This window comes from Hypanus sabinus, chromosome 24, assembly GCF_030144855.1.
Source record: "Hypanus sabinus isolate sHypSab1 chromosome 24, sHypSab1.hap1, whole genome shotgun sequence".
NCBI classification, from domain to species: Eukaryota; Metazoa; Chordata; class Chondrichthyes; order Myliobatiformes; family Dasyatidae; genus Hypanus; species Hypanus sabinus.
The window spans coordinates 15,098,818-15,124,246 of record NC_082729.1 but is presented as its reverse complement, the minus strand read 5'-3'; the positions used below and the strand labels follow the sequence as shown (position 1 = coordinate 15,124,246).

Here is a 25,429-nt window from a genome sequence, read left to right as displayed (position 1 = left end):
AGAGCACAGGTGTACAGCACAGGAACAGGCCCTTTGGCCCACAATGTTGTGCAAAAATATCCCCCAAAACCAATCCTTCCTACCTGTGTGTAGGCTCCCGTTAGTCTCGATAGACCATGGATTTGCACCTTGGAAAGTTTCCAGGAAGCAAACCTGGGCAGGGTTGTATGTGAGACCGGCAGTTGCCCAAGCTGCAAGTCTCCCCTCTCCACGCCACCGATGTTGTCCAAGGAAAGGGTATTAGAACCCATACAGCTTGGCACCAGTGTCGTCACAGAGCAATGTGTGGTTAAGTGCCTTGCTCAAGGATACACGCGCAGCCTCAGCCAAGGCTCGAACCAGTGACCTTCAGATAACCTACCTACACAATGTCCATATCCCTCCATCTTCCTCACGTCCATGTGCTTATCTAAACATCTGTTAAATGCCTCTACCACTATACTGGGCAGCGCATTCCAGGCATCCACTATTCTCTGAGTTTAAAAAAAAATTTGCCCCCACATCGCCTTTGAACCTACTCCCTCTCACCTCCAATAAAGTCATTTCTACCCTGGGAATCAGATACTCCCTGTCTACTCTATCTATGCCTCTCATAATCTTATAAACCTCCCTCAGATCTCCCCTCAGTCTCTGCCACTCCAGAGAAAACAACCCATGTTTATCCGACTCTCATTATAGCACGTGCCCTCTAAACAGGCGGGTACCCTGGTAAACCTGAGGACGCTTATCGGCAAAATTAGGATTTTGCTAAATGACTAAATTATATTTATTTAAAAACACAAAATGCTGGCAGAACTCAGCAGGCCAGGCAGCATCTATGGGAGGAGGTAGTGACGACGTTTTGGGCCGAAACCCTTCATCAGGAGTGGTGAATCTCTTTGGCCCTGAAATTATATTTATTTATCTGTTTTGTGAGAAATACAGTGTGTATAAGTATATCTTTCAAATAAGTCAATTACAAATACTTACTTCATTTGTCTAAATGTTTAGATAGGCACATAAATGTGAGGAGGATGGAGAGAACTGGCCACTGTGTAGGTAAGAGGGATTAGTGTTTGGGTTTTATTTTAGTTGACATTTTAGCTGTCTTGGCACAATATTGTGGGCCGAAGGGTCTGTTTTTGTGTACTGTTCTATGCTCTATGTCTGCAGAGAGAGAGAGTGAGAAACGGATGGTGTGTGTAGGTCATGGACATATTTGATAACCTACGATCTAATATTGGTCCAGAAAATAAAATGAATTTGAAAGGTAAGGATTTGTCAGTGTGGCCTTCATTTTCCCCTCAGTGCTCCCTGCCCATTGTTATGTTACTTCTATTTAAACATACCGTGGGTTACCAATTAAGAATCCTATTCTGGAAGAATTAGAGAACTTCTATTTACAGAAATAAGAAAACACGTCTTAACCCCACCACGCACCGAAACGTTCTGGCGAACCCCGCACATGCTCAGTGCTCTCCAATCAGGAACTGGCACATCATTGCGCGTGATATCACCACACCTATCTTCATGCAGTATGAACGAGGTGTCTAAAGTGGTCAGAGGCAGCATCTCCTCCCCCACCCTATCACTCCGGTCGGTACGCTGTTGAAGCTATTTGGTGGAAGGGGTCTTGCAGGAATTATGTTGGAGGTTGTGTACTCCACTGTTACCTGTTTTTTGCCAGTCTGTTGTGGGTCTCCTGCAACGTTCAATGTATTCCGTGCAAGACCCTTTCCAGCTGAATAGGACCCCAGTCAGACCCCACTTGGAGTACCGTGTTCAGTTTTGGTCACCTCACTACAGGAAGGACGTGGATGCTATAGAGAAAGCGCAGAGAAGATTTACAAGGATGTTGCCTGGATTGGAGGGTGTACCTTATGAGAATAGCTTAAGTGAACTTGACCTTTTCTCCTTGGAGTGACAGAGGATGAGAGGTGACCTGATGGAAGTGGATGAGATGATGAGAGGCATTGATCGTGTGGATACTCAGAGGCTTTTTCCCAGGGCTGAAATGGCTAAAAGGGGGCGTAGTTTTAAGGTGCTTGGTTGTAGGTACAGAGGGGATGTCAGAGGTAAGTTTTTTTACACAGAAGGTGGTGGGTGTGTGGAATGCACTGCTGGTAATGATGGTAGAGGCAGTTACAATAGGGTCTTCTAAGAGACTCTTGGATACATGGAGCTTAGTAAAATAGAGGGCTATGTGGGTACGGAAACTCTAGGCAGTTTCTAGAGTGGGTTACATGGTTGGCACAACATTGTGGGCCGAAGGGCCTGTAATGTGCTGTAGATTTCTATGTTCGGGTGGCGATTCTGCTGAGGTGGGCTATATAATATAGAACCATAGAACATTACAGCACAGAAACAGGCCTTTTGGCCCTTTTTGGCTGTGCCGAACCATTTTTCTGCCTATTCCCACTGACCTGCACGTGGACCATATTCCCCCCATACACCTCTCATCCATGTACCTGTCCAAGTTTTTCTTAAATGTTAAAAGTGAGCCCGCATTTACCACTTCATCTGGCAGCTCATTCCATACTCCCACCACTCTCTCTGTGAAGAAGCCCCCCTAATGTTCCCTTTAAACCCTTCACCCTTAACCCATGTCCTCTGGTTTTTTTCTCCCCTAGCCTCAGTGGAAAAAGCCTGCTTGCATTCACTCTATCTATACCCATCATAATTTTATATACCTCTATCAAGTCTCCCGTCATTCTTCTCACGCTCCAGTGTTCCTTATTTTTTCTCTCTCTTTCTGGAGACCTTTCAGTGAGTTGAAAGGGTTAATGATGTCGCAGTTTTTCTTTGTTTCAGATGTAACGGGGAGAGAAGCAATATTGTACATCCCGGCTGGGTAATTCCATTGCTGTGGCAGTGGCAAGAGTTCGGCAAGTGCCCGTGTTCTACCTGCGCCGAGTCTCGCTCCCGAGGAAACACGTCGGTGTCGAGAGACGATCCGAGATCACCAGGTCAGCTTGAAAATGTGACTTGTCAAAGTCAAAGGCCGTATCACCCCCCCCCCCCCCCACAAATACTCCATTAATTCTCAGTAAATAGCTATCTGTAACTTGCCCCAGCTCCACGACTGCTGAGAACTTCTCACACCACCAGTTCCAACCACACACACGCAAAATGCTAGTGGAACACGAGCCAAGACAGGCAGCTACAAATGGAGGGGAGCCAACGGTCGATGCTTCAGGCTGAGACACTTTATCAGGATCGGTGAATGGCCCCGGCCTGAAATGTCGACTGTTTACTCCCTTCAGAAGATGCTGCCTGACTTGGCAGAGCTCCTGCAGCATTTTGTGCGCGTTGCTCAATATTCCCGGCATCTGCAGAATCTCTTGTGTTTGTGATTTCCTTCTCCTGCTTCTGGCCCCTTTGCTCTATTTCCCCACGTTCAACTTTGCCCTGGCATCTGAAAATCTCTGCCCAGACTGCTTATCTTCAGTTTCCTCCGGTTTTTCACTCTGTGATCTCCCGGCGTGACTCAGAGTGCCTGTGCTGAGCACCCCTCCTGATGGTGTTCGACTGTATTACGAGCTCTGCACAAGGGAGAGTGCTTTTGCTGGAATGAGTGTTGGTTGCTGCTTCAGAGTGGTGTCTTTGAACCTCTTCGTGGTTTTGATGTGTTGAGTTTGCAGCTTTAGGGGAGGTTTGAGGGCGTAGAGCTCTAACATCTGAAGTTTAAAGACTGCTGAAGTGCAGATGGCTGGAATTGGTAGAGCAGAGAGATTTCATAGAGTTACAAGCTTGGAGAATGTTACAGGTTCGGGATGTGATGTGAAGACTAAGCGAGTAATTCCATTGGTGTTGGGCGAATAGGACTTGGTGGGAAGGTCATTTCAAGTCCTTCTCCCACTTAAACATGAATTGACTTGACTTAACTTTATTTCTTACATCCTTCACACACAAGAAGAGTAAAAATCTTTATACTTTGTCTAAAAGTGCAATGAGCAAATGATAATAACTTGTAATAAATAGTATGTACAGTAAGATACACAACAGGACAGTCAATATAGCTTAGAAATACAATTGTGTCAGCGTGAATTAATCAGTCTGATGGCCTGGCGGAAGAAGCTGTCCCGGAGCCTGTTGGTCCTGGCTTTATGCTGCGGTACCGTTTCCTGGGTGGTGGTGGCTGGAACAGTTTGTGGTTGGGGTGACTCGGGCCCCCAATGATCCTTCAGGCCCTTTTTACGCACCTGTCACTATAAATGTCCTGAATAGGGGGAATTTTACATCTACAGATGCGCTGGGCTGTCCACACCTCTCTCTGCAGAGTCCTGTGATTGAGGGAAGTACAGTTCCAATACCAGGCAGTGATGCAGCCAGTCAGGATGCTCTCAATCGTGCCCCTGGAGAAAGTCCTTAGGATGTGGGGACTCGTGCCGAACTTCTTCAATCGTCTGATGTGGAAGAGGCGCTGTTGTGCTTCATCCGCCACACAGCTGGTATGTAAAGACCACATGAAGAACTAGGCTGGCAGTCCAGTGTAATAGTGAGAGAGTGCAGAAACGATGGACATATAGTCACCTGGATGAGATATTAAGTTTACTTTAGCCACCTCCTGGAGGCAGTAGTTGACCGCATAGCAGGCCATTTTGAAGTCAGATAGTGGGCGTGACCCATTATTCTGGTCAATATTTATCCTTAAGCGGATATCAGCAATTCAATTCAAGTTTAATTGCCATTCAACCATACATGAATACCCATGAATACAGCCAAACGAGACAGCGATACTCTGGGGCCAAGGTACAAAACACAGTGACCATAGTCACACACAGCACAAAGCACATGTAGCATTGACAAGATAGCAAGCACATAAAGGTATCAGTAAGACACAGCCCACACAATTAAAAAAAAGGCCACATACACACATGTATGTGCATGTATACATATGTGTGTGTGTATATATATATATACACACACACACACACACACACACACGTATAGCCAAGATAATTAAAATTGAATTGATTACCTGATTATGATCAGATTTTGCACAGCAAGATCCCACAGGTTTCATTGTGATAATTGTGTTATCCACATTACAGGAGCAACAATACTTTCCTAAAGTGCTGCCCTCTGGATATTCTGAAATGGACGTGAACGCCCATGTGTAAATGCAAGCCTTTCGCGTCCCAGTGATTAGGCGTGTTTTACAATTCCGTCTAATCTCCTCTCAAATGCTACTGTTTTTAGCTTGTGTCTTCCGGAGAGAGTTTCCTTTTAGGAATGTGCAGGCCATCATTTGTGCCCTCGGCTCCTCCTACACCTCAGTTCAGTCACAAGCTAGAAAATCTGCAGATGCCAGAAGTGAAAGCAACATTCACTAAGTGCCGGAGCAACTCAGCAGGCCAGCCAGTATCTATGGAAAAGAGTAACAGTCGACTCTTCTCCATTCATGCTGCCTGTCCTGCTGAGCTCCTCCATCATTTTGTGCGTACTACCTCAGTTCAGTGCCTGTTTGAAATTTATTGGTCAATGTGGAAATGTAAATGAGCTTAATTGTGTCATTTAGACCACTGTTTTTAGAAGTATTTGCATCTATAGAGAGTGATTCGGAGCAGATTACAGTTAGCCCTCCTTATCTGCGGGGGATTGGTTCCCGGACCCCCCGCGGATACCAAAATTCGTGGATGCTCAGGTCCCTTATTTAACCTGGCTAAGTGCGGTGGTCTTTAGGACCCAGTGGAACCCTGGACTTTATTTAACAGGTCTCCGTCTGGAGGACATTAGGACCCAGCAGCGCAGCTCTGAATCCGCAGTGGTACTGTTCACGAAAATAATCATGATCGCGATTGAAAATAAGGTGGAAGTAATAAAGCGATCGGAAAGAGGTGAAATGCCATCGGTCATTGGAAAAGCGTTAGGCTACAGTCGGTCAATGATCAGAACAGTTTTAATGGAGAATGTGAAAGGCCCTGCCCCGATGAAAGCTACAATTATTACTAAGCAATGCAGAGGTTTAATTATTGAAATACATATGTTTCTTGTGTTTTATATGCATAGAAAGATAAAATATGTACTATATACGAAGAAAAACGTTGAACTAACTGACGCTAAATAATACCGAATGTACTTGTTTGGACTTCAAATCCGACTTAAAGACGGACTCAGGATTTTCTGGGTTTTCCCAATCCGCGGTTGGTTGAATCCGTGCATGCGGAATCTGCGGATAAGGAGGGCCGACTGCATATCCAGGGAGCAGAGAAAGGATTGGAACAATAGGGCTGCTTTCATTAAAAAATCTATGATAACAGGGTGTGTGGCTCAGAGATTTGAAGGATAGCGCAGAAGAGATAAACAGAGATTACAGACGCAGATGAGATTCTGCAGATGCTGGAAATCTTGAGCAGCCCACACAAAACGCTGAGGAACTCAGCAGGTCAGGCCTTTGTCATGATGAATGGTCTCAGCCTGAAATGTCAGCTGTTTATTTAATTATATATACCAGACCCTGGTCAGACCCCACTTGGGTACTCTCCTCAGTTCTGGTCACCTCACTATAGGAAGGATATGGAAACCATAGAAAGGGTGCAGAGGAGATTAACAAGGATGTTGCCTGGATTGGGGAGTATGCCTTATGAGAATAGGTTGAATGAACTCGGCCTTTTCTCCTTGGAGCGACGGAGGATGAGGGGTGACCTGATAGAGGTGTACAAGATGATGAGAGGCATTGATCGTGTGGATAGTCAGAGGCTTTTTCCCAGGGCTGAAATAACTTAACACATGGGGGTACAGTGTTAAGGTGCTTGGAAGTAGGTACAGAGGGGATGTCAGGGGTAAGTTTTTCACACAGAGAGTGGGTGTGTGGAGTGCACTGCCAGCGATGGTGGTCTTTAAGAGGCTCTTAGATAGGTACATGGAGCTTAGAAAAATAGAGGGATATGCGGGAGGGAGATTCTAGGTAGTTTCTGGAGTAGGTTACGTAGTCAGTACAACATTGTGGGCCGAAGGGCCTGTAATGTGCTGTAGATTTCTGTGTTTCTATATTTAAAGATACAGTGCAGAACAGGCCCTTCCAGCCCAATGAGCCAAACTCCCCAGCATCACACCTATTTAACCCTACACTAACCACTGCACCAACTAATTTTCTAATCTCTTCTGGGTGGAAACCGGAGCACCCAGGGGAAAACCCACACACGGTCCGCAGGAGAACGTGCAAACTCTGCGCAGACAGCACCGGAACTGAACTCCGAACTCCACCACACTCCGTGCTGTAATAGCGTTGCGCTAAACACTGTGCTTCCAATGCGCCTCGCAGCGTTTCGGCTCACATCAAGCATCATCTGTTCCTCTCCATAGACGCTGCCTGACTTGCCGTGTGTGTGTGTGTGTGTGTGTGTGTGTGAGAGTGTACACTAGAGTGATGAGAGTGTACAAGTGGCTAAGGAAACATGGATATTGGATTAAGTAGCTGAATCTTAAAATGTATGTGGTTTTACGTTGTAGGTCACCTACCCGCAGGAAAGATGTCAATAACGTTGAAAGAGTACAGAGAAAATCTGCAAGGAAGTTGCCGGTTCTGGAAGACCTGAATGATAAGGAAAGATTGAATACTTTTGGACTTTATTCCTCAGAATGTAGAAGATTGAGAGGAGATTTGATAGAGGTATGAGGGGTGTAGATAGGGTGGTACCTTACAGTTGTTATAGCCGGGGTTAGTATCGGGGACAAGCTCCCGCTACCTATTAAATGCACCTCAAATAGCCCCTGGCAACTAAGTCCAGAGGCCAAGAGCATTCTGTCCTTCATGTGTGGCTTAGCTACTAAACCCGGCAGAATCGTTTCTACTGACAGGAGAAGGGGCAGAGGTGGGTTACTGGCACCTTAAAACCAGTGGCTTTGGGCAGATGGGGCTTGTCAGCCGTGGTTGGCAGCTCATCCAGGAGAAGGAAAACTCTGATCTCAAACCTCCGCTGCCTTGAGGCTACACCCACCCATGGGAAAGGCTTTGGGAGTAAACCCCGAGGGAAAAGTCTGGAGCTGGAGTCCCTGAGGCAGTCCCACATTGAGTTCAATGCTGACTGGCGATTCCTGTGATACTTCTGGTACCAAGCTGTATCGGTCTCTGCTGACCAATTGCGTGGAGAGGTGGAACTTGCTACCTGGGCAACAGCTTGCTCTCCATATCGTACTGCCCAGGCTTGTGTATCTGGACAGCTAGGACACAATATCCATGGTCGACTCTGACCGACAGAGGCCCTGAGCTCACCTCACCTCATAGGTAGGGTAAATACAAGTAGGTTGGGTGGGACTACACCCAGAGGTCATGGGTTAAGGGTGAAAGGTGAAAAGGGGAAGCTTCTTCACTCAGAGGGTGGTGAGAGTATGGAACGAGCTGCCAGCGTAAGTGGTGTATGCGAGCTCACTGTCAGCATTTAAGAGAAGTTTGGCACGTGGCCAAGTGGCTAAGGTGTTGGTCTAGTGATCTGAAGGTCGCTAGTTCGAGCCTCAGGAAGGCAGCGTGTTACAACCCTGAGCAAGGCACTTAACCACACATTGCTCTGCGACGACACCAGTGCCAAGCTGCTTGGGTCCTAGTGCCCTTCCCTTGGACAACATCGGTGCCGTGGAGAGGGGAAGGCTTGAAGCTTGGGCAAATGCCGGTCTCCCACACAACCTTGCCCAGGCCTGCGCCCTGGAAACTTTTCAAGGCACAAATCCATGGTCTCACAAGACTAATGGATGCCTATAGGTGGGGGTATGGAGGGCTATGGTTGATGGGAGTAGGCAGTTTTGGCATGGACCAATGGGCTGAAGGGCCTGATTCTGTGCCGTACTTTTCTATGACTCTACTCTAAATGCACCAATTATTGACCGAAGCAAAGTCTGTGACAGACATCGAGAATAGATTAAAGGAGAATAAAGAGATAAAGGAGAAGAGTAGACCAATGAGATTAGGACTTTCTTCACTTTGAGGATTAACACAAATGTGTGCTGGACCCAGGACATCGGTTGTCCATTTATTCTCGTGGCAGCGGTTGTAAGACTATTCTTGTGCCCAGTGATACTGTGCTTTGTAACTTGACTCTGTGTAGACTGACCTTGCTCCGTACCTTTAGTTAGCAAAATGCTGCTGAGCTCAGATTTAAAGTCACAAATTTCCAATTTGCAAAAGGAGTCCTAATCTTTGACTTCACTCTGTGTGTGGATACAGCACCAAAGTTCACACTGAATGGATAGTTCCTGACCTTTGGGCTGAGGTTGCTATTCCCACTTCCTGCAACAGCCAGATGTGTGGTGCTAATGTTTCCAAAACTACCCCTCATCACTCTTTGACCTTGTGAGCTTCAGGGATTACAGCCTAAAGTTTATAAAATCTGGCCTTGTGATTTGAGTTTTGGAGTTTTGGGTATCATACTGGTAAATTTGCTGCTCTTTAAAGCAAGTTGACCCAAAACTGCTACTATGGCATCAGGTGAAGCTGAACTAGGCTTTTATAACAGCAGCATGTTGCAGCCCTGTGAAGTTCTGTAATTCTCTGGCTTATTTGATCTATTTCCAAAGCTATTCATGTTGCCTCCCACTCTGGGTCACCACTGCAGTTTAAACGAGTTTATGCAGAAATTATAAGATAGAAGTGATCAGGTACAGGAATCATTGTTGTTATATGATGTGGCTGATCATGGTCTTTCCATGACCATGATTGTTCTTGGCAAATTTTTCTACACAAGTGGTTTGCCATCGCCTACTTCTGGGCAGTGTCGTTACAAGATGGGTGACCCCAGCTGTTATCAACACTCTTCAGTGGTCACTGAAGAGTGGTCACTCTTCAGTGGCCAGGCGTCAGTGGTCACGTAACCGGGACTTGTGATGTGCACCAGCTGCTCATACGGCCATCCACCACCCGCTCCCATGGCATCGCGTGGCCCTGATCGCGGTGGGATGGGAGTGCTAAGCAGGTCCCACCCCTTGCCCAAGGGTGACCTGCAGGCTAGCGGAGGTAAGGAGCGCCTTACACCTCCTTTGGTAGAGACGTATCTCCACCCCGCCACCCAACAGGATTAATACCAGATTAATGGTTTTTGGTCTTTTTTAAATTGGGTTATTCAAGTTTCTTGCTTTGTGGCAGCCTGTAAGCAGACAAAATTCAAGGTGTATAATTTATACATTCTTAGATAATAGGTGTGCTTTGAATCTTTGAATATATTCTACCTTTACATTATTTTTGTTTTTGCATGATTTAAATCTATTCAATAAATATATTGTGTAATTTGATTCACTTATTTATTATTATTATTATTTTTTTTTCTTCTTCTAGATTATCTATTGCATTGAACTGCTGCTAAGTTAACAAATTTCACGACGCATGCCACTGGTAATAAACCTGATTCTGATTCTGGCCTTCCCCTGCTGCTGAGGTAAGGATTGTGGAATCTGGTATTTCAAAAGCCAGAGGACACTAGGGAGAAAATGGTTATGTTTAGGAATGAGAGACGAAATCTATGTGTGGAGCCTGGGGATGTGGGAGAGGTCTTAACGAATATTTCCCATCTGTGCGGACAAGGAAGATGCTGAGATGAGAAAGGATGGGCTGATGATCTGTAGCATGTCGGTGTTACGAAGGATAAGGTGTTAGATGCATTCTGAACATTCTGAATTCGATTCATTTATTTATCACACGTACCCTGGGACGTACAGCGAAGTGCATTGATTGTGATGACAACCTGCAGCTGTGCTTGAGGCAGCCCACAAGACACAGCACACGTTCTGGTGCCAACATAGCATGACCACCTTGTTCAGTAGAATAACACAAGCAACAACTGTAACAAAACACCATCGAAACAAGCTCTCGCTTTCTCCATCCCCTCCCCCATCTCCCCTCCATACCCCCCTCCCTCCCCTCACCCCATCTCCCCTCCATACCCCCTCTCCCCTCCCTCCCCTCACCCCCTCTCCCCTCCCTCCCCTCACCCCATCTCCCCTCCATACCCCCTCTCCCCTCCCTCCCCTCACCCCCTCTCCCCTCCCTCCCCTCACCCCATCTCCCCTCCATACCCCCTCTCCCTATCTCCCCTCCATACCCCCTCTCCCCTCTCCCCCACCCCTCTCCTTCACCCCTTCTCCACTCTCCCTCTTCCACCCCACCACCCTCTCTCCCTCCTCCCTCCCCCTCTCCCCCTCTCTTCCCCCTTCTCTCTCCCCCTCCCTCACCCCCATCTTTCACTCTTATCCCCTCAAAGTTAATCAGTAAGCTTCTTGTCCTCAGTACCTCCATGTGCAGTCGGATCCTCGGTTTCCTGACCTGCAGAGCCCCAGTCAGTTTGGATTGGCAACAACATCTGCACAGTCTGCGTCAGCACAGGTGCATCAAGGCTGTGAGCTTCTCACCTGCTCTACTCACTTTGTGTTTATGACCGTCAGGCTCAGCACAGCTCCAAAGCCACGTTCAAGTTTGCTGATGACACCACTGCCATAGGCTGAATCAAACATGGTGACGATCAGCATGCAGGCGGGAGATTGAAAATCTGGTTGAGTGGTGCCACAACAACAACCTCTCACTCAGAACCAAGGAGCTGATTGTTGACTTCAGGAGAAGGAATCCATAGGTCCATGAGCCATTCCTCATTGGGGGATCAGAGGTGGAGAGGGTCATAAACTTTAAATTCCTTAGTGTTATCATTTCACAGGACCTGTCCTGAACCCAGCATGTAAGCACAGTTACGAAGAAACCACAACAGTGCCTCTACTTACTTAGGAATTTCTGAAGATTTGGCATGACATCTAACACTTTGACAAACTTCTATAGATGTGCAGTGGAGGGTATATTGACTGGCTGCATCACAAACTGGTATGGAAGCACCAATGTCCTTGGACAGAAGGTCCTACAAAGAGTAGTGGATACAGCCCAGTCCATTGTGGGTAAAGACCTTCCTACCAATGAGCACATCTGCACAAAATGTTATTGCAGGAAAGCAGCATCCATCATCAGGGACCCTTGTCACCCAGGCCACAGTCTCTTCTCGCTGCTGTCATCAGGAAGAAGGTACAGGAACCTCAGGTCTCACACCACCACGTTCAGGAAGAGTTATTACCCCTCAACCAAAGGGGATAACTTCACTCAATATCACTTGCCTCATCGTTGACGTGTTCCCACAATGGCGTCAAATGAAAGAACCATCCACATACTAGCTGTAACAGTGAACCAGAACTCTGCACGATGCTTCAACTGTGGCCAAACCAAAGTTTTATATTGCTGCAGTGTGGCTTCTCAACACCATAACCAATGAAGGCAAATAATCCAAGTGCCTTCAATCACACCCTATTTACACGTGTTGCCACTTTGCAGAAACTATGGACTTGGACCTCAAAGTTCCTCTTGCAACCTGGCCTTGAAAAATGCAACACCTTACACTTCCCTGAATTAAACTGCCTCTGCCACTTCTTGGCCCATATCGGCTCTTCATCTATATCCTGCCACACTCCTGAGGGTGGAGGCCTGTGTGTTTGTGTGTGGGAGGGCACCTAGGTGCATGAGACTGAGGAAAGAAAAGGGGCTTGTTTTGCTTTTATGGTGGTGTTTGTGTTTTTGTTGTGTTGTTGCTTGTGTCGTATAGTTGCTGTTTGTGTTCTGTTGCTGTTGCTTTTGCTGTGTTCCTGTTTGTGTTGTTAAGTTGTGGTTGCTTGTGGTGTTGTGCTGTTGTTATGTTGTTTTTGTTGCTTGTGTTGTTCTGACCACTGTGGGTATGCTCTGCTGGTGCCAGAATGTGTGGCGACACCCAGCACATCCTCAACTTGTGTTGGTTGTAACACAAACGATACGTTTCACTGTATGCTTCAATGTACGTGTGCTAAATAAATGAACCTGAATCTGAATTATGTAGTATTTAGCCGGGACATACTGATTCCGTGAAATCAGAAATGTACTGACTAGGTGAGAACAACTGCTGACTGAAAATCGAAAATCTATAGATGTCATACATCTGAAATAAAAAAGACACAGAAACACTAGGCAGGGCAGGCAGCATCAGTGGAAAGAGAAACTGAGTTAACAGTTAAAATTTCAGCTTAAAGTCCCTATTAAAACCTGGAACTAAACTGGGCTGGCTGTGATCTGGCATGCTGGCCTTCACTATTGGTTGAGGCATGGCATTCCAGAGAATCAGAATCAGATTTAATATCACTGGTATTTAGCATGAAATTTGTTATTTTGTGGCGGCAGTACATTGTAATCGTCATGGTTTCCATGCCACTGGAATCGGTTGGTTGATTTGTGAAGTACCGTGTGCTTCTTGGAGTGCAACATCAAGTACACGTTAAACAAATACACGCGCAGGCATCTCTGCTCTGTGGAAACGGAACGAAGACCATCATCCTCGACTTCGAGGGATAGCCACGACGATGACGACGACGTTGCAATTGTTGAGGCCCTCTGTCGGTCAGGGTTGACCATGGAGAGTGCGTCCTGGCTGTCTGCACGGTACGCAAACCTGGGCAGTGCGATACGAGAGTGGACTGTTGCCCGTGCAGCAGACTCCCCTCTCCACGCAGCCGATGAATCCAAAGCAACGGCAGAGACCAATACAGTTCGGCACCAGCGGCATCGCAGGAGCTGTCAGTCAACGTTGAGCTAAACGAAGGACTTCATTAGGGACTCCAGCTCTGGATTCTTCCTTGGGCTTCACTCCCCATGAGTGGGTATAGCCACAGGGCAGAGATCATCTCCTAGATGAGCTGCCAACCATGGCTGACCAGTTTAGAGGCGCCAATACTTGCCTTTGCCCCTTTTATAGTAGAAGCAGATCCGGCAGGCTTCGTAACTAAGCCACGTGACATCAGAGCTGGACTTGGTTGTCAGAGGCTATTGGAGATGCACAATATTGGGAGTATATATACACACACACACACACACACACACACACACACACACACACACACACACACACACACACACACACACACACACACACACACATATATATATATATTTCAATGAAAATAAATAAGTAGAGCAAATAGAGAGCACTGAAAGGAAACAAGCAGTGAGGTAACAGAACACAAAATGCTGGTGGAACGCAGCAGGCCAGGCAGCTTCTATAGGAAGAAGTACAGTCGACGTTTCGGGCCGAGATCACTTCCTGACGAAGCGTCTCGGCCCGAAACGTCGACAGTGCTTCTCCCTATAGAAGTGCTTCTCCAAGGATTTGAACCATAATTGCTCCTAGCTGACGTTGGCAAGATTCCGATTCACCATACTAGCGTGTAAGACAAGAGTAGAAGTGACATCCTGCCAATGGCGGTCAGGCTTTTCAAATCATCATTTAAAATTTGAAAGTGAAGTGGACTGAAAGCTACCAGTGGTCGTTGTTGGGATAGGTCCCCCTGGCCCTTCAAGGCGTGCTCCCAATGGTCCCCTATTTAACCCTAGCAATTTACCATGACCAATTAACCTAATAACCGGTAAGTCTTTGGACTGTGGGAGGAATCTGGGCATCTGGTCAAAACCACAGGGAAGAGTGGCAGACTCCTTCCAGATGACATTGGAATTGACCTCTGAACTGTCACACCCTGACCTGTAACTGTGTCACTAACAGCTAGGCCTCAGGTCCCACACCACGAGATTCAGTAACAGTTATCACCCTACAACCATCAGGCTCCAGCGCATTGGTTGTTTCCCGGTTATTGTTTATCTACACTATTTAGCACTAATAGCGTAGTGGTTAGTACAACGGTTTACAGTAGCGGTGACTAGGTTTGATTCCCGCTGCTGCCTGTTCTCCCCATTTTCGTGTGGGTTCCCTCCCACAGTCCAAAGACATTCTGGTTGGTAGGTTAATTGGTCACTGTAAATTGTCCCGTGATTAGGCTAGGATTAAATCGGGGGTTGCTGGGCGGCGCGACTTAAAGGGCCAGAAGGGTCTTTTCCACACTGTATCACAATAAAATAAAAGAAGATGCTGGAGGAACTCAGCAGGTCAGGCAGTATCTATGGAAATGAATAAACAGTCAACGTTTCGAGCTGAGACCCTTCTTCTGGCTGGAATAAGAAAGTAGGGGGAGTGGAAGGAATACAAGCTGGAAGGTGACAGGTGAAGACAAGTGGGTGGTACATTGTTGATATATTTTTTCATAAATTCTTTATTTTCCTGAGAACGCCTGCAGGAAAATGAATCTTAAGGTGGTTCTTTGATAATAAATTGACTTTGCCATTTCTGATGTGTGGCCTAGTTTTTTCAGCTTTTGAATGATACATCATTGCTGGCATAACAGCGGAGCCACCCCCTCCAATCTGACTCCGGGCTCTCTTCGTCGACTGACTCATCCCTTGTGCTTGGCACCACAACATGCTGATCAGGCGTGGTTTTTTCCTAGCGGAATAGGTGTGAAGGCTGAAAAGTGTATCTGTGTTCCTATAGGGGCAGAGGTAGTCAGGAATATAAGAAAATAGGAAACAGGAGCAGGAGTCGGCCATCTGGCCCATTGAGCCTGCCCCGCCATTCAATAAGATCATGGCTGATCTGGCCATGGACTCATCTCCACCTGCTTGCCTTTTCCCCATAAACCTTAATTCCCTGACTATGCAATAATCTACCCAACACTGTCCTAAATATATTTACTGAGGTAGCCTCCACAGCTTTATTGGGTAGAGAATTCCACAGATCCACCAGCCTCTGAGAAAAGCAGTTCCTTCTCATCTCCATCCTAAATATACTCCCCTGAATTCTGAGGCTATTTTTTTTTATTATTATGCAGTCAGGTTGAAAGAGGAATCTTTGAATGTGCTTAGGATCGTAGCCTCAGAATCAGGTCAAAACAAGTTCAATATCAGTGACTTAAGTACTTCTTGAAATCTGTTGTTTTGCGGCAGAACAGTGGCTAGTAAAGATATTGTCTCAAAGCTCCAAAGGTCTAGATTCAATCCTGACCTCAGGTTCCTGTCTGGTGTGGTGTTTCCACATTCTCTCTATGTCTACTTCACTCTCCACTGGGACCCCTGGTTTCCTCCCACACCTTGCAATATGGTGGCGTAGTGGTTAGCACAATGGTTTACAGTGTAGATGACCCGGGTTCAATTCCCGCTGCTGCCTGTAAGGAGTTTGTATGTCCTCCCCGTGACTATGCAGGTTTCTTCCCACAATCCAAAGACATACCGGTTGATAGGTTAATTGGTCATTGTAAATTATCCTGTTATTAGGCTGGGATTAAATCAGAGGATTGCTGAGTGGTGTAATGTATGTCAACAAATGAATAAACCTGAAGGTAGATAGGTCAATTGGCCTCTGTAATTTGTCCCTAGGGTGTAGATAGGGAGAGAATGTTGGGAGAATTAATATAGATTGTGGAAGAACTAGTTGCCCTCCACCAGCAGATTTCTAAATGGCCCATAAAGGTACAGGAGCCTCAGGACTCGCATCACCAGGTTCAGGAATAGTTACTACCCCTGGCTCTTAAACCAAAGGGGATAACCACTCAACTTCACTCGTCACATCATTGAAGTGTTCCCACAATCAAAACTAATCAGTAAACTCCAAGACCTGGGCCTCAATACCCCCTTGTTCAATTAGATCCTGGATTTCCTCACTTCAGAATCCGAATTGGGTTTATTATCACCGGCAGGTGTCGTGAAATTTGTCAACTTAGCAGCAGTTTAATGCAATACCTAATACAGAAGAAAAATAAATAAATTACAGTATATGTATATAGATTAGATTAAAAATCAGGCAAAAAACAGAAATAAAATATGTTTAAAAAGTGAGGTAGTGTTCACAGGTTCAACATCCATTTAGGAATCGGATGGCAGAGGGGAAGAAGCTGTTCCTGAATCGCTGAGTGTGTGCCTTCAGGCTCCTGTACCTCCTCCCTGACGGCAGAGGGGAAGAAGCTGTTCCTGAATCGCTGAGGTTTCTGTACCTCCTACCTGACGGTAACAGTGAGAAAAGGACATGCCCTAGGGATCCTTAATAATGGACGCTGCCTTTCTGAGACACCGCTCCTTGAAGATGTCCTGGATACTTTGTAGGCTGGTACCCAAGATGGAGCCAACTAAATTTATAACCCTCTGCAGCTTCTTTCGGTCCTGTGTAGTACCCTCCCCACACCAGATGCCAGACAGTGATGCAGCCTGTCAGAATGCTCTCCAAGGTATATTTTTGTAAGTTTGAGTGTTTTTGTTTACATACCAAATCCTTTCAAACTCCTAATGTAGTCGCTGTTTTCTGATGACTCTGCCATAGTTGGATGCATCAGCAAGGGAGGTGAGGCTGAGTACAGGGCTACGGTGGGAAACTTTGTCACATGGTGTGAGCAGAATCATCTGCAGTTTAATGTGAAAAAGACTAAGGAGCTGGTGGTGGACCTGAGGAGGGCTAAGGCACTGGTGACCCCTGTTTCCATCCAAGGGGTCAGTGTGGACATGGTGGAGGATTACAAATACCTGGGAATACGAATGGACAATAAAATGGACTGGTCAAAGAACATTGTGGCTGTCTACAAGAAGGGTCAGAGCTGCCTCTATTTCCTGAGGAGATGGAGGTCCTTTAACATTTGCTGGACGATGCTGAGGATGTTCTATGAGTCTGTGGTGGCCAGTGCTATCATGTTTGCTGTTGTGTGCTGGGGCAGCAGGCTGAGGGTAGCAGACACCAACAGAATCAGCAAACTCATACGTAAGGCCAGTGATGTTGTTGGGGTGGAACTGGACTCTCTGACGCTGGTGTCTGAAAAGAGGATGCTGTCCAAGTTGCATGCCATCTTGGACAATGTCTCCCATCCACTCCATAATGTACTGGTTAGGCACAGGAGTACATTCAGCCAGAGACTCATTGCACTGAGATGTAACACTGAGTGTCAGAGGAAATCATTCCTACCTGTGGCCATCAAACTTTACAACTCCTCCCTCGGAGTGTCAGACACCCTGAGCCAATAGGCTGGTCCTGGACTTATCTCCACTTGGCATGATTAACTTATTATTATTTAATTGTTTATGGTTTTATATTGCTATATTTCTTCACTATTCTTGGTTGGTGTGACTGTAACGAAACCCAATTTCCCTCGAGATCAATAAAGTATGTCTGTCTGTGTGTTTTGCCTTCTTTATGACTGCATCGATATATTGGATCCAGGAAAGATCCTCAGAGATCTTGACACCCAGGAACTTGAAGCTGCGCACTCTTTCCACTTCTGATCTCTCTATGAGGATTGGTATGTGTTCCTTTGTCTTGCCCTTCCGGAATTCCACAATCAACTCCCAGTCGGTTCAGATTGGCAAAAATATCTCCTCCACAATCTCTATCAGTGCAGAAATGCGTACTCAGCCTCCTGCTCTACTCACTTTACACCTAAGACTGTGTGGCTAAGTGCAGCTCCAACACCACATTCAAGTTTGCTGCTGACAGTGCTGTTGTGGGCCGTATCAAATGGGGGTGATGAAGGAGATCGAAAATTTGGCTGAGTGTTGTCATAACAACAACCTCTCACTCAATGTCAATAAGACCGAGGAAATAATTGTACACCTCAGGAGAGGGAAACCTCGGGTCCTTGAGCCAGCAACCATCGGAAAATCAGAGGTGGAGAGGGTCGGTAATTTTAAATTCCTGGGTGTCCTGGATCCCTCGTAGAAATGTTATAAAGCACGATAGCACCTTTACTTCCTCAGGAGTCTGCAGAGATTTGGCATGTCTTCAAAAACCTTGGCAAATTTAGACGTGTGGTGGAAAGTGAGCCAACTGGCTGCATTACAGACTGGTATGGGAACACCAATGCCTTTGAGTTGGAAAATCCTACAAAAGGTTGTGGATTCGGCCCAGTACATCACGGATAAAATCCTCCCAACCACTGAGCACTTCTACATGAAACATTACTGCAGAAAATCAACATCCGTCATCAAACTTCCTCACCACCCAAGCTGCCGTCGGGTAGGAGGTCCAAGAGCCTCAGGACTCGCACCACCAGGTTCAAGAACAGCAACTACCCCTCAACCATCAGGCTCTTCAACAAAGGGGATACCTACACTCATTTAAGGACAATTTTATCCTGTTATTTCATACTTGTTACTATTGCTGTTTATTTATTATCTGCCTTTGCACAGTTTGTTTACAGTTTACAGCTCCTGACGTTTACAAATCCTGTTTACAATTACTGTTCTACAGATTTGCCCACAGAAAAAGAATCTGAGGGTTGTACGTGGTGAAATTATGTTCTCTGATAATGAATTTTACTTTGGACTCTAGCTCACTTTCAAGGATTCTTCATCTCATATTTTTGTTATTTCTTGCTTAATTATTTATTATTATTGTTTCTTTTTATACTTGCACAGTTTGTGGTCTCTTGCACGCTGGTTGAACACCCAAGTTGAATTGAATTGACGTGCCTTTCATTGATTCTATTATGGGGTTATTGAGCATGCCCACAAGAAAATGAATTTCTGGGTTGTATGTGGTGACATATGTGTATTTTGATAGTAAAATCTACTTTGAACTTTGAATCAATGAAAAACTACACACAAAGACTGAACAACCAACCAATGTGCAAAGAAGACGAATTGTACAAATACCAAAAAAAAACCCAAGTAATAACAGATAAGTAAATAAGTAACACTGAGAACATGAGTTGTAGAGTCCTTGAAATAAACTTTGCTTCCAGATTAGGAAACTGTGAATTTAATAGGTGTTGTTGTTCAGTGTGGACTCAGTGGGGTCGAAGGGCGTGTTCCCATGCCATTTGTCTCTATGACGACGACCCTTAATAGAAAAGCAAATACCCGGAAATCTAGAATCAAAAACAGAAAATGCTGGAAACGCTCAGCGGGTCAGGCAATGTGTGGAAAGTGAACCAGAGTTAAAGTTTCAAGATGAAGGAAAATGAAGGGTCCTCGCATTGAAATATTGGTTGTTCCTCTGTCCATAGATAATTTTTGTGCTTTCTGCTTCATTTTTAGAGTTTCCTTGATGTCCTGGCCAAAATCAACACCACTAAAAAAAAAACAATTTTATCTTTACTCAAGCCTGTTTTTAAGACTTGCCTGTACTAAAATAGGCTCTGATATTTCTGTATGATATTAATGACATTTCAACAGTTGTCATTTGGTTTTAAAACTCCTAAACGTGCCAAGTTAGTGAAATGTAAGATGTAAGTGTATATTCATTCAATTCAATTTTTTTTTGCAACAAGCAGTTTGTGGGGATAGATTGTTTGAGCTTGTCTCTTGAAATAATTTGGTGTTTGCAAGAGGGATGAACACATGTTGTTGAAGTTCCCGTTGAGGGGGAGAAAAAGGGGAAAAGATTTGTTATAAAGGACTTTTAGCTATCTCACCATGTTTTTTTCAACTAGGGAAGTACTTTTTGAGGTTTAGTTAATAAAGAGGCAACAAATTTTGTGCATGGGAGGTGAAATTTAGATGCAGGGAATTTTTGTTGGTGAGGCCATACCTGAGGACTGGGCACTGGTTTGATCCCACTACCCAAAACAGGATATAGTAACTTCAGATTTAGAGTCATTCTGAAAGTGTTTCATTGAGTTAGTTCCTTGGACGACAGGAATGCCCCATCAAGATGGTTCGGTCTGTATTCTTTGGGGGTGAGGAGGATCTTAATGAAACATCTTAAGATGTTAAGGGGGAAAGGCAGGGGAGATGTCAAGTTGTTCTCCGTAGTTGGAGAGTCTTGACGAGTTATACGAAATTATGAGGTGTTATAGATAGGGGTGAACGCAAGTTTTCCACTGAGGTTGGGTGAAAGTACAACTGGAGGTCATGGGTTAAGGGTGAAAGGTGAAGTGTTTAAGGGGAACATGAGGGGAAACCTCTTCACTCGGAGTGTGGAATGAGATGCCAGTGCAATATGGTCTGGGTGCAGGGTGATGGGACTAGGCAGTTCAAATGGTCCAGCATGGACTAGATGGGCCAAAGAGCATGTTTCTGTGTTATCACATAGCTTCAAGTTAAGTAACCAGCCTTTGAAACTGAAGTATATAGAAATTTCTTAGGGGTTTATGGATCTCCAGAATTCATTATTCCAATGAACTGTGGAGGCTGGCTCTTGTGAAGGGTTTCGTCCCGAAACATCAACTGTACTTTATTTTCCATAGATGCTGCCTGACCTGCTGAGTTCCTCCAGCATTTTTGTGCGTTGCTCGGATTTCCAGCATTTGCAGATTTTCTCTTGTTTGAGGCTAGCTCTTGGCGGCTAGTCAAACAGAAGTTAGATACATTTTTTTTTCAATATTGGGAGATTAAAGTCTCTGGGTGACTGACATGGGGAGTGAGTTGAGGCCTGTACTGAATGACAGGGCAGGCTTCAGGAGTTAGGAAGCCAACATCTGGCTCTTGTTTCTGGTGTGTTTATAGAAAACTCCCACACAGCATTGCGATTCTAAGACAATACCCTGTACCCTTATCATCGATGTTGATTGTCCAAGTCAGTTTTCACATAGTCTTCAAAACAGGAACTTTTCCATGGAGAATCACTAGTTTCTTTTTCATCCAAAATATGCATTATGGGAATTATAACATTCCTGCATTCCGGTCCCAGATTTTTATGTGCTTTGGTCACCAAAGTGGAATTTAAACTCCCAATTTCCTAATCTGGAAGCAAAGGTTACTTCAAGGACTTTACAATTCCTGTTCTTAGCATCATTTATTTACTTATCTGTTATTACTTTTTTTGGTATTTGTAGTTTGTCTTTGCACATTGGTTGTTTGTTCAGTCTCTGTGTATAGTTTTTCATTGATTCAAAGTGCAAAGTAATTTTTAAAAATCTAAATACATGTATGTCACTATATACAACCCCGAGTGTCATTTTCTTCTGTGCATACTCAATAAATCCATAATAGAATAATAACCATAATAGAATCAATTAAAGATTGCACCAACTTGGGGATTCTACCAGTGTGTAAAAGACAAACTGTGCAAATACAAAAAAAAAATTGAATAAATAGGCAATAAAATATCGAGAACATGAGATGAAGAGTCCTTGAAAGTGAGCCCTTTGGTTGAGGGAACAATTCAGTGATGGGGCAAATGAAGTTGAGTGAAGTTATTCCCTTTGGTTCAGGTAATAACTGTTCCTGAACATGGTGGTGTGAGTCCTGACGCTCCTGTACCACCTTCCTGATGGCAGCAGCCAGAAGAGAGCATGGCCTAGGTGATAGGGTACCTGATGTTGGTTGCTGCCTTTCTGAGACAAAGCACTGTGTAGGTGTGCTCTATGGCGGGGAGGGCTTTAGCTGTGCTGGACTGGGCCGTATCCATTATTTTCTAAGGGATTTTCCATTCAAAGCATTGTTTTTTCCATAACAGACTGTGATGCAGCCAGTCAATATACATCTATAGAAGTTTGTCAAAGTTTTAGGTGTCATACCAAGTATAGGAGCAAAGAGGTCCTTCTGCAGTTGTACAGGGCCCTGGTGAGACCACACCTGGAGTATTGTGTTCAGTTTTGGTCACCAATTTTGATGAAGGACATTCTTGCTATTGAGGGAGTGCAACGTAGGTTCACGAGGTTGATTCCCGGGATGGCGGGACTGTCATATGTTGAAAGATTGGAGCAACTGGGCTTGTATACACTGGAATTTAGAAGGATGAGAGGGGATCTGATTGAAACACATAAGATTATTAAGGGATTGGACAAGCTAGAGGCAGGAAACATGTTCCCGATGTTGGGGGAGTCCAGAGCCACAGTTTAAGAATAAGGGGTAGGCCATTTAGAATGGAGTTGAGGAAAAAGTTTTTCACCCAGAGAGTTGTGGATCTATGGAATGCTCTGCCTCAGAAGGCAGTGGAGGCCAATTCTCTGGATGCTTTCAAGAGTTAGATAGAGCTCTTAAAGATAGTGGAGTCAAGGGATATGGGGAGAAGGCAGGAACGGGGTACTGATTGTGGATGATCAGCCACAATCACATTGAATTGCGGTGCTGGCTTGAAGGGCTGAATGACCTATCATGCACCTATTGTCTATTGTCTATCTTTGCAGACTCCTAAGGAAGTAGAGGCACTGCCCTGCTTTCTTCGTAATTTCACTTATGGGCTGAGCCCGGTACAGGTCCTCCGAAATGGTAACACCAAGGAATTTAAAGTTGCTGACCCTCTCCACCTCTGATCCTCTGATGAAGGCTGTCTCGTGGACCTCTGGTTTCCTCTTCCTAAAGTCAATAATCAGCTCCTTGGTCTTGCTGACGTTGAGTGAGAGGTTGTCGTTGTGGCACCACTCAGCCAGATTTTCAATCTCCCTCCTATATGCTGATTTGCCACCTATGATATGGCCTACGACAGTAGCGTCATTAGTAGACTTGGATTTGGCATTGGAGCTGTGCTCCGCCACACAGTCACAGGCGTAAAGTGAGCAGAGCAGGGGGCAAAGCACACAGCCCTGTGGTGCTCCTGTGTTGATGGAGATCGTGGAGGGGAAGTTGGTGCCAGTCTGAACTGACTGGGGCCTGCAAATGAGGAAATCAAGGATTCAGTTGTGAGGGCCAAGGTTGTGAAACTTACTGACTGGTTTTGAGGAGTTGACGGTACTGAATGCTGAGCCATAATTGATGAAGAGCATCCGGATGTATGGATCTTCACTGTCCAGATGTTCCAGGGGTTGAGTGAAGAGCCAATGAGGTGGCACGTATGGCAGACCTGTGCACTGGTAGACAAACTTGAGCAGATCTACGTTGCTTCTCAGGCAGGAATTGAGACGTTTCATCACCAAATTCTCAAAGCACTTCATCAGTGTGGATGTAAGTGTTACTGGAGCACAGTTACCACCTTCTTCTGGGGCACCGGTATGTGAAATCTGCTTGAAGCCGTTGGGTACCTCAGACCGCTGAAGTGAAACATTAAAGATCTCAGTGAACACTCCAGGCATTTGATCAGCACAGGTCTTTATCACTTGACCGTGCATCCCTTTCGGGCTGGACACTTTACGTGTGTTCACCCTCCTGAAGGCTGCTCGCACGTCGTCCTCTGAAACTGAAATCACAGAATTCTATCGCATTCCTTTGTTCCACTGTGAATACCTGTAAGAAAATGAATCTCAGGGTAGTATATGCTGATGTATATGTACTTTGATAATCAACTTACTTTGCAGTTTGAAAGATTTTATTGAGTGAGCTAGGCCTCTTTTCTTTTTCTAGTTGTTTCCTCCCTATTTTCGTTCGCCTCCTCTCTAAGCTTTTTTATCTTACCAATGAGGCATACCCACTGTGAGCAAGTACCTGCCACATGCTGGGCATCTCAGTTTCCTTCTGGCTCCGAGTTATCCATTCCACACCCCCCCCCCCCCCACCATTTGGGTACCGTCCTTCCAACCGCTTCAAATATGCTCTTGCCTCACCACCTCGAACGCATTTTTTCCTCTATTGTAATGGCTGCTTTATATTTTTTTATTTTCGTATATTTTTGTTTCCTGGGTGACAGTTTCTCGCTCACGTTGGAACAAGTTGAGCTTCTGAGTCTCTGAAGGGAATCTAGGCCACCCTGTGATCCAAAACTGCCACAACCATGTATTCTGTGCCACGCGATTATATGTGTATTGTGGTAACTAGTCACATGAATGGAGGGTGTGGTAAAGGCGAAGGGAGTAAGCTTCATATCCCTGCTTAATTTGTGGCAGCTTGTGACCAGCAGAGGTCATAGCCAAAGGGTGGTGAATTTGTGGAATTTGTTGCCACGTGCAGCTGTGGTGGCCAGGTCACTGGGCAGAGATTGATAGGTTCTTGATTGGACATGACATCAAAGGTTACGCGGAGAAAGCCAGGAACTGGGGTTGAGGAGGAGACAGAGAAAAAGGATCAGCCATGATTGAATGGCGGTGCAAACTCGATGGGCCGGGCGGCCTAGTTCTGCTCCTATATCTTATGGTCTTGTATCTGACTGGTTAATATCACTCAATACCGTTTAATGTCGCCTCAAGATTCCATGTTTGCTAATTGCTAATAAAGGATTGGACTCTGGAACAATCATTTCATTGGAGCTGAGGGTGAGTCACGCAAGCATAGCCGCTACAAAAACCTCAAATTTGACTTTCCCATATTCCTTTGCACTATTGATTAACAAAATCTATTAATCTCCAATTTATAATTAACATTCAATCATGCACCAGCTGTCATTTGTCCAGGTTTGTTTTTTTCATCTTGCAATGCTTCTTAATTTCTGAATGGCCTGGCTATAGTTTTTACTTTGGTTCCCCGTCCCACAAAAATAATTTCACTCCATCGATTACACTGAACGTCAACAGAACTTTGATCTAATTAACACCCCCCACCCCATCTTTCTAAATTACAAGGATGACAACTCCTGTTTTGTATAATCTCTCTTTCTAATTTAACGCTTGGAATCCAGGTGGCATTTTGGTAAGTTTGTAGTGCTCTCCCTCCACAGCCACTCTATCTCACCTAAGGTGTAGTGCCCAGAACATCTTTCATTATTTCAGTTGTGGTCTAACCATGCCTATGACATAAGATCTCCTAACTTTGCACAAAGGCCAGCATTCCATTATGAACATGTGGTTGTCAGTC

The 25,429-nt window shown here is 45.2% G+C and overlaps 1 protein-coding gene across 7 annotated transcripts in view; it reads left to right on the top strand.

The window, feature by feature from the left end:
- The first annotated feature begins 2,752 nt into the window (after positions 1-2,752).
- pum1 (pumilio RNA-binding family member 1) overlaps positions 2,753-25,429 on the top strand; it is a 124,628-nt gene continuing 101,951 nt past the window's right edge. The window contains exons 1-3 of one of the 7 annotated variants that reach the window (XM_059949345.1): positions 2,753-2,945; positions 7,435-7,594; positions 10,247-10,346. The gene's annotated coding sequence lies outside the window, so the exon portion shown is untranslated. The remainder of the gene's footprint in view (positions 2,946-7,434; positions 7,595-10,246; positions 10,347-25,429) is intronic. The other 6 variants (XM_059949344.1, XM_059949343.1, XM_059949341.1 and 3 more) reach the window with 6 other exon arrangements.